At 35.7% G+C, this 8,812-nt stretch overlaps 1 protein-coding gene across 2 annotated transcripts in view; it reads left to right on the top strand.

The window, feature by feature from the left end:
- LOC100964357 (24-hydroxycholesterol 7-alpha-hydroxylase) overlaps window positions 1-8,812 on the top strand; it is an 83,950-nt gene that overhangs the window by 49,268 nt on the left and 25,870 nt on the right. The window lies entirely within an intron of this gene.

The following is an 8,812-nucleotide window of genomic DNA, read 5'->3' as shown; positions in this document are numbered from 1 at the left end:
TTAACCACCATCTTCCCAAGTTCTACTCCCCTACCTCCAGCCCCTGGTAACCACCATTCTATTCTCCATTTCTATGAGTTCAGCTTTTTCAGATTCTCTATACGAGTGAAATTATGTAACATTTATCTTTCTGTGCCTGGATTATTTCATTTAATACAATGTTCTCCAGGTTCATCCAGGTTGTAAATGACTGGATTTCCTTCTTTTATAAAGACTGGGAGGTATTTTATTGTATATTTATACCACATTTTCTGTATTCGTTCATCTATTAATGGACACTGAGGTTGATTCCATATCTTGACTATTGGGGGTAAAGCTTCTGGAACACGGGAGTGCAGGTATCTTTGACATTGTTTTTTTTTTTTGGATATTAAGAGTAGTCCTGTACTCTTGTTTGCCTTTTTTAATACATAGTTTGAGAATGCTGTGTATAAAGACCAAGGAAATATTTTAGTAGTACAATACGGCTAAAAATCCAAATTTTGTAAAAGTTTCCACTTTTGCCTTTAAAGGAAATGTAGTTTGTTTACCTGATTATATGTTAACTGATTTTATAAAAATATATATATATAAAAGCACTTAGTTTTGTAGGATTTTAATAGTTTTTTCTTTTAAATAATCACATTATTAATAATTTTAAACTATGAATATTAAAGAATATGCTTTAAGAAGAAATGGTCATACATCTTAGTGCAATTAAGTATAGCATTGTTTATACTCTGAATATTACTATAATTTTTGTTAAACTTTTACCAAGCCCTTTTTATCTTCTGTCCAGTGAATTAGAGTATAATCGTTTGTCTGTTAGTATATTGATTGTTATTTTAATCATGCAGATTCTATACATGCTTTGTTAGATTTATACCAAAATATTATATTCATTTCAAAGCTTGTATAAGGAATATTTTACGGAGAGATGGTATTTTTTTTAAGTTTTGGTTTTCAATGATACGTTAATCTGTTTATAAAAATGCAATAGATTTCTGTGTGCTTACTTTGTATCTGCAACTTTGTTAAACTCATGTATTGGCTCTAGGAATATTTTTGCACATTCTTTGGATTCTCTATGTAGACTATTTTTATTTCTTACTATGTGTTTATATAGCTTTGCTTTGCTTTGCTTTGCTTCTCTTCCCTTCCTTTCTTTCTGTTCCTTTCCCTTCCCTTCCTTTTTCTTTTCCTTTATTTTCTTATCTAATTGCACTGGCTCTAACTTCTAGCACCACGTTGACTACTGGTGGTAACAGCAGATATTGCATTGTTCCTCATTTTTAGGGATGAAAGCATTTAGGTATAGATGCTCTTTATCAAGTTGAAGAAATTTCCCTTTTTTCTAGTTTACTGAGAATTTTTATCATTAATGGGTGTTGGATTTTGTCCAATGGTTTTCTGTATCAATTAATATAATCATATGCTTTTTATAGTTTGGTCTGTTGGTCTATTGATACAGTGATTACATTTACAGATATTTGAATGTGGAACCAACCTTTCATACCGTGTTTCCCCCAAAATAAGACCTACCCCCAAAATAAGCCCTAGCAGGATTTATATGCATTTGTTAAATATAAGCCCTACCCCAATAATAAGACCTAGTGATGGACGTGGTACACTGCATGGCCATGCCATGCATTTCAACACAGAGAATAAGACATCCCTTGAAAATAAGCCCTAGTGTGTCTTCTTGAGAAAAAATAAATATAAGATAGTGTCTTATTTTCAGGGAAACATGGTACCTGGAATAAATCTTACTTGATTATGGTGTCTAATTCTTTCTTTACCTTGTTAGGTTTGTGAATATTTTGTTGAGATGTTTTGCATCTGAGTTCATGGAAACTATTAGTTGTAGTTTTCTTTTCTTGCACTATTTTGTCTGATATCTATTTCATGACACTCTCTTAAAAGGTGTTTTATGCGTGTACTGACTGTCCTTTTCTTAGAAGCACTCAGACTCTTTCTTTCCTTCTTTCCTCTCCCCTCTGCCTCCCTTCCTTATACCCTCCCCCTGTTTTCTTTCTGGCACATTTTGTTCCCCAGGGTTGGATGTAGGGGCCTGGTAGGAGGTGTTTGGGTCATGAGGGTGGATACCCTGTGAATGTTCTGCCCTGGTGTGTTCTGAGTTCTTGCTTTTTTAGTACACTTGAGAGCTGGCTATTCAAAGGAGCCTGATGCTACTTCTTCCCTCTCTCTCTTGCCGTGTGACACGTCTGCTCCCCCTTCAGCTTCCCTATCAGAAGTTCCATGAAGCCCTCACCAGAAACAGATGCTGGCACTATGCTTCTTGTATAAGTCTGCAAAACTGTGATCCAAATAAAACTCTTTTTATAAATTACCTTGCCTCAGGTATTCCTGTATAGCAGTGCAAACCCGACTACAATATCTAAATTACTTTAGATATTTTTTTCCTGTTGCTTTTGTATTCCTTCTCTCTCCGTGGTTTCCTGGGAGGCCGTCCACACACCCCACCTTGGGCTTCTTCAGCCAGTTGTTCTGCCTGACACATACATGGCAGTTCTGCATGTCCCTTCTCACACCTAGCACCCAGTTGCTGCTCTTTCATTAGATAAACACATGAGAGCCTCACAGGGTAATTTTATAATAAAAAGGTTTTAATTTGTTACATGAGTAGATTTTCCTCCCAGACCCAACCAAAACATATTTCAGAATGCAAACCTTTAAGTACCTGCCATGTTCCAACCAACACCTGCACTTCTGGGTGGTGTTCCTTTCACTTCTGCTCTCCTGATCTTCCATATTCCCCAGCTGGTCATTTATCTTGATTATGCTTACGCTCCAACAGTTCCCTCTTCAGATGGATGCCACCTGGCAAGTGTATCCTCTTGCCACCCTGTAATCATCCTCTTTTCTTTTTTCCTTACTGCCACCTGAAGTCTATCTCCTGTACCCCCACTTTCCCCTTCTAGTGCAGGGGTTTTCCATTGCAAATGTCAGTTTTCTAGTTATTTCATTTTTCTTTTCATTTTAAAACCCTTGAAAATGGCTCCAGTTAATTTTTCCATGCTTTGTATTTCGATTTTGCCATAAGGTATTGGCACAAATATACTTGCTTTTCACTTTGGAATTTCTGTGCAGCTCACCTGTTCACAGAGAGCTCAGTCTCTCTGTGTCCCTCTCCCCCATACACCCCATGAAACCCTTCTTTGTCCTTAAGTGGGGAGCTCTTAGAGGGGCTGCTAGCCATGTATCTTTGTCAGGATTATGTTCTACCCGAGAGAGTTATAATTTTTGTCAGGGCTTTTAACATCTCATATTTTTTTCAAAAGTAATTTTACTTAGTTTGACAACTTTACCATACTCAAGAGATACCCATACTCAAACACATGCACACAAATGTAACTCTTGCATGCACAAACTGCCTACAGCCTGTAACCACACTGCAGCAACCATCTAATATTTTCTTTGTATGACATCAGTACAGAAACCTATGTTTCACCACCAGAGGGTCAATCTGTCACTTAAAGAAGTATTTTAACAGTTTAACATTAATCCTTCACTTCTCACATATGGAGAGCGTTTTTATATTTATTTCAGTGGTCACGCAATAGTAGTCCATTTTGTTGATAGCATGAATATTATTTCCTTTGGTAGCTATTCATACTTTTGTGCATAGAGCATTTTCTTTTCTAATGATTACCCTCGTATTTAGTAGTAGATTACTAGTCAAAAGATTTAAATGCATTTATGATTCACTCCATAATAATCCTCTTAGAAGACTGAACTATTTTATAGAGCCAACAACTCTAGATTGTGAGAAAAAAATGTATTTTAATTTTTTTTCAGATTAATACATATAAGGGTACATGAGAATAGGTTACATGTTTGTGTTTGTTAGGAAAATTCTGAGTTGTATTTGAGTCCTTCACGTAAAAAATGTTTTATTAAAAATAATAAATATCTAAGACAAGTAAGAAATTACTTAAAGAACTAATAATCTTTTGCTATCAAGTCTTTGTACCCACACTTTCTTCTTAGAGAACATGAAGCTTAAATGTATCCAGGCTCCTTCCAAGGCTTGTTTGTTTGTTTGTTTGTTTTGGGGGTTTTTTTTTGCAGTTTTTGGCCAGGGCTGGATTTGAACCCACCACCTCCAGCATATGGGGCCAGCGCCCTACTCCTTTGAGCCACAGGGGCCACCCTCCTTCCAAGTTTTAGCACCTGGTTGTGGCCTTCCTGTGTCAGTGATAAAACAACCCCCAAAATCTGCACTCATGCTCCAATTTTTCAAACATGTTGTAGGATTTTCTTTCATTTTTTCACAATGCCTTGTTAATATTTGTAAAAGATGCATGTTTCCTATACTTACTGTTTCTTTTATAAATAAAATAAATGCATCCTTTCCTGGAGGGACGCAAATCTAATGACTTTGAAGTTCTCTCTGTAGTGTTGATATTTTAACTTTAAAAGTAAGAACTTGCTTAGCTTTTTCTTCTTATTTCAGAGTTAAAACATGGTATTAAGGGAATGAAAAGGAAACCATAAAAAGAAACTAAGAGAGAAATTAAAAATTGCCCAAAGTCCTACAGGTCAAAAGATAATCACTGTAAACATTTTGGTATTATAATTTCTGATTTTTTTCCCGTAAAATATGCATTTAAAAAAAATTCAATCGGCACCTGTAGCTCAGCAGCTAGGGTGTCAACCACATACATCAGAGCTGGTAGGTTCGAACCCAGCCCAGGCCTGCCAAATAACAATGACAACTACAACCAAAAAATAGCCAGGCATTGTGGCAGGCGCCTGTAGTCCCAGCTACGTGGGAGGCTGAGGCTAGAGAATGTCTTAAGCCCAAGAGTTTGAGGTTCCTGTGAGCTGTGACATGACAGCACTCTACCGAGGGTAGACGTAGTAAAACTCTGTCTCAAAAAATATAATAATAATAAAAAAATAAAAAAATTCAAGTGGAAACATGATATGCTAATTGTTTGATAAACTGCTTTTATCTTATTTAATGATCAACTATGAGAAGTTTTCTATATCAGTAAAATACATCTATGCAATTTTGAATTGTGACAGATTATCTAAGCTATGGATATGGTATAATTTTTTAAACTGGTTTCCTAATCTAGAATACATATATGGCTTTAATATTCTAAACAGTGTAAAGATGAATATTCTTATTGCTAAATCCTTGTATACAATATTAATTATTTCCTCACTATAAACTTGTGCAAGTTTTTTTTTTTTTAAGGTTGGTATGTTTTTGAAAATAGATGGAATGTCTTTGCAGAACTGGTTTACTAATATGTTCCCAGGAATTTAGATTTTAAAACACATTTCACAGGGGGGCATCCGTGTTGAGTAGTGATATGAGCTCAAATTTCTTTCCTGTTGGACAGCTGATCAATGTTCCTTGCGATGAATGCTAGAAATGCTCCATCACCCCATCTTCCCTTAGGTAGTTTGTTTGTTTGTTTGTTTGTTTGTTTGAGATGGAGCTTCCAGCTATCCCCCTGGGTAGAGTGCCATGGCATCACGCTCACAGCAACCTCCAACTCCTGGGCTCAAGCGAGTCTCCTGCCTCAGCCTCCCAAGTAGCTGGGACTACAGGCGCCCGCCACAACGCCTGGCCATTTTTTGGTTGCAGCCATCATTGTTGTTTGGCGGGCCCGGGCTGGGGATTCGAACCCGCCACCTTAGGTGTATGTGGCTGGCACCTTAGCAGCTTGATCCACAAGCGCCGAGCCCCCTTAGGTAATTTGAATAGTGTATCTCATTTTTACTTCTGTATCCTTTCCTTTCTATATTGCTTGAAATTAATTAAGTTGAAAACTCTCTGCTTTCTTTGATGTACTCCATTCCTCTTTATCTTTATTATGTCACTTTTCCAAAACTCTTAAACTTATACATGTATTCTCATTTCAAGGCTTTATATTTTTGTTACAACGTTGATCTTCAAGAATACCCAGAAAAGAATAACAAGAAGTATCTTGGAAAAGATGAGCAATTATGGATTATTAATTATCTTCTAGAGCAGGGGTCCTCGAACTTTTTAAACAGGGGGCCAGTTCACTGTCCCTCAGACTGTTGGAGGGCCGGACTGTGGGCCCCAGGACAAGTTGGCTACTAAGCAGGACAGGCAGCAGTGGCAAAAACACCCAGCGGGCTGGATAAATATCCTAGGCGGGCTGCATGTGGCCCGCAGGCCATAGTTTGAGGATGCCTATTCTAGAGGCACTAAAACATATCATAAAACTACAATAATTTAAGGGATATGCTATTGGTATCAGACCAGATGTTCAGATCAATAGAACAGACTACACAGAAAGCAAAGAAGCAAACCTCCTTGTATATAACAAGTTAACATAAGATAAATGAATCTTTATAAGTCAATAAATAGAGAAGAGATTAATATGTGGTTAAAAAATGCTTAAAAGTGAGTTTTTTTATACTTCTAAAGTAGAATTTCTTGAATTTTGTGGTATCAAGATTCCATTCTTCAGAATTCTTGAGGATTCTAAAGTGCTGTTGTCTATATAAGTTAAATCTATTAATAATTTGCTGTATTAGAATTTAAAGCTGAAAATTATAAAATGTTAATTTTAATGTTAAAAAAATGACAAGATACTTCTTACATGTTAACATAATAGCATGGTTTTATAAAACAGCTTTATTTTCCAAAACCAGCAAAAATAGTTGGAGAACAACATCATTTTAAGTTTTTCCAAATCTCTTTGAAGTCTTGCTAATAGAAGACATCTAGATTCTGAAATCAGTCTATTGTGATAAATGTTTTTATTAATGGAATATCCAGCTTTATGTAGACATATACCTAGGAAAAGGAGCAGTGTTTTAATAGCCTTTTTCAGATATTTGTAGCTATTCTTTGATACTACACTAAAACTCAATAAATTATATTTTCTTAAGGTGATTGCAATCTGAAAATATATAAATAATTTTTTTGTATTCAGTTACATTAAAATCCATTGGTTTGTACTATGCTTTTAATGACTATATCCTCAGGAGTGATTTTTGACCTGATGTACCCCTGAAAAGGTCTTTATGACTTCCAGAGGTCCTCAGACCACCTTTGAGAGCTACTTTTGTAAAAAGAAGAGAGTTGGTCTATATTTAGGATTAATCAATGAAATCTGTTCAAAGGTAACATGATGAGGTGGGCTTCATCCCAGGAATATAAGGATGGTTCAACATATGTATGAATGTGATTCACCAGATAAACAGAAGTAAAAACTAAGACCATATGATCATCTCAATAGTTCCAGAAAAACCATTCAACAGCATCCTTTCATGATTAAAAAAAAAAAAAAACTCAACAAATTAGATATAGAAGGAATGAACATATCTCAAGAATATAAAAGCTATATATGACAGACTCACAGCCAATAGCATACAGAATAGGGAAAAGTTGAGAGTATTCCCACTAAGAACTGAAACAAGACAAGTATTTCCACTGTTACCGTTTGTATTGAACATAGAGCTGTAAGTTCAGGCGAAAATAGTCAGACATGAGAAAAAAATGAAGAGTATTCATATTGGGAAAGAGGAGGTCAAACTATAGTGATAGTTTGCTAATGGTATGATCTTTAGTTAGAAAACTCTAACAACTCTACCACAAGACTCCTGGAATTGATAAATAAAATCAGCAGAGTTTTAGGTTACAAAATCAATATACACAAACCAATAGCATTCTAAACACCGGTGACAGTCCAGTTAAGAGTCAAATTAAAGATGCAATACCATTCATAATAGTTAGAAAGAAAATAAAATACCTAGGAACATACTTAACCAAGCAGGTGAAAGATCCCTGCAAAGAAAAGTATAAAACATTGAGGAAAGAAATCTCAGACAAAATAAACAAATAGAGAAACGTCATGTCCATAGATCAGTAGAATCAACCTTGTTAAAATGTTTCTATGACCCAAAGTGACTTATAGATTCACTGCAGTCCTCTTCAAAATACCAATGTCTTATTTTACAGACCTAGAAAAAAATTCTGTGCTTCATATGGAACCAGAAAAAAGCCTGAAAAGACAAAGCAGTCTTAAACAAAATGAACGAATCTGAAGGTACTGCATTACCAGACTTCAAAATATACTACAAGGCTTTAGTAACCAAAACAGCATGGCATTAGTACAAAAAATAGAGACATAGACCGATGGAATAGAACAGAGCACCTGGATGTAGAACCATATACATACAGCCACCTGATCTTGACAAAGCAGACAACAATATGCACTGGAGAAAAGAAGTCCCATTCAATAAAGGGTGCTGAGAAAATTAGATAGCCACAGGCAGAAGAATTATACTAGGATCCATATTTCTCACCATCACAAAAATTAATTCAAGATGGATAAAAGACTTAAAAGTAAGTCATGAAACCATAACATCTCTAGAAGAAAATGTTGGGAAAACTCGTAGATATCAGCCTAGGCAAAGACAACCTCAGTGGAATCACAGCAACAACAACAACAAAAAAAATGGGATTTGATTAAATTAAAAGGTTTTTACATGGCTAAGGAATTATCCAGTGGCGTTTTCCCTAGATTTTCTTCTAGTATGTTTATAGTTTCTGGTCTTACATTTCAATCTTTACTATATCTTGAGTTGATTTTTGCATATGGTGAGAGATAGACCTTCAGTTTCATTCTTCTCCATGTGGATATCCAGTTTTCCCAGCACAGACTGTTGAAAGGGTGTCCATTCCCCATTCTAAGTTCTTGTTGCCTTTGTCAGTGATCTGCTGGCTATAAATATGTGGCTTTACTTCTGGGTTTTTCTTCTGTTTAATTTGTCTATATGTCCATTTTTATACCAATACCTGCCATTTTTGTTGCTA

The sequence above is a fragment of the Otolemur garnettii genome, unplaced genomic scaffold (genome assembly GCF_000181295.1).
Source record: "Otolemur garnettii isolate 467f Iridium unplaced genomic scaffold, OtoGar3 scaffold00031, whole genome shotgun sequence".
NCBI lineage: Eukaryota > Metazoa > Chordata > Mammalia > Primates > Galagidae > Otolemur > Otolemur garnettii.
This window is presented reverse-complemented; position numbering and strand designations above follow the sequence as displayed.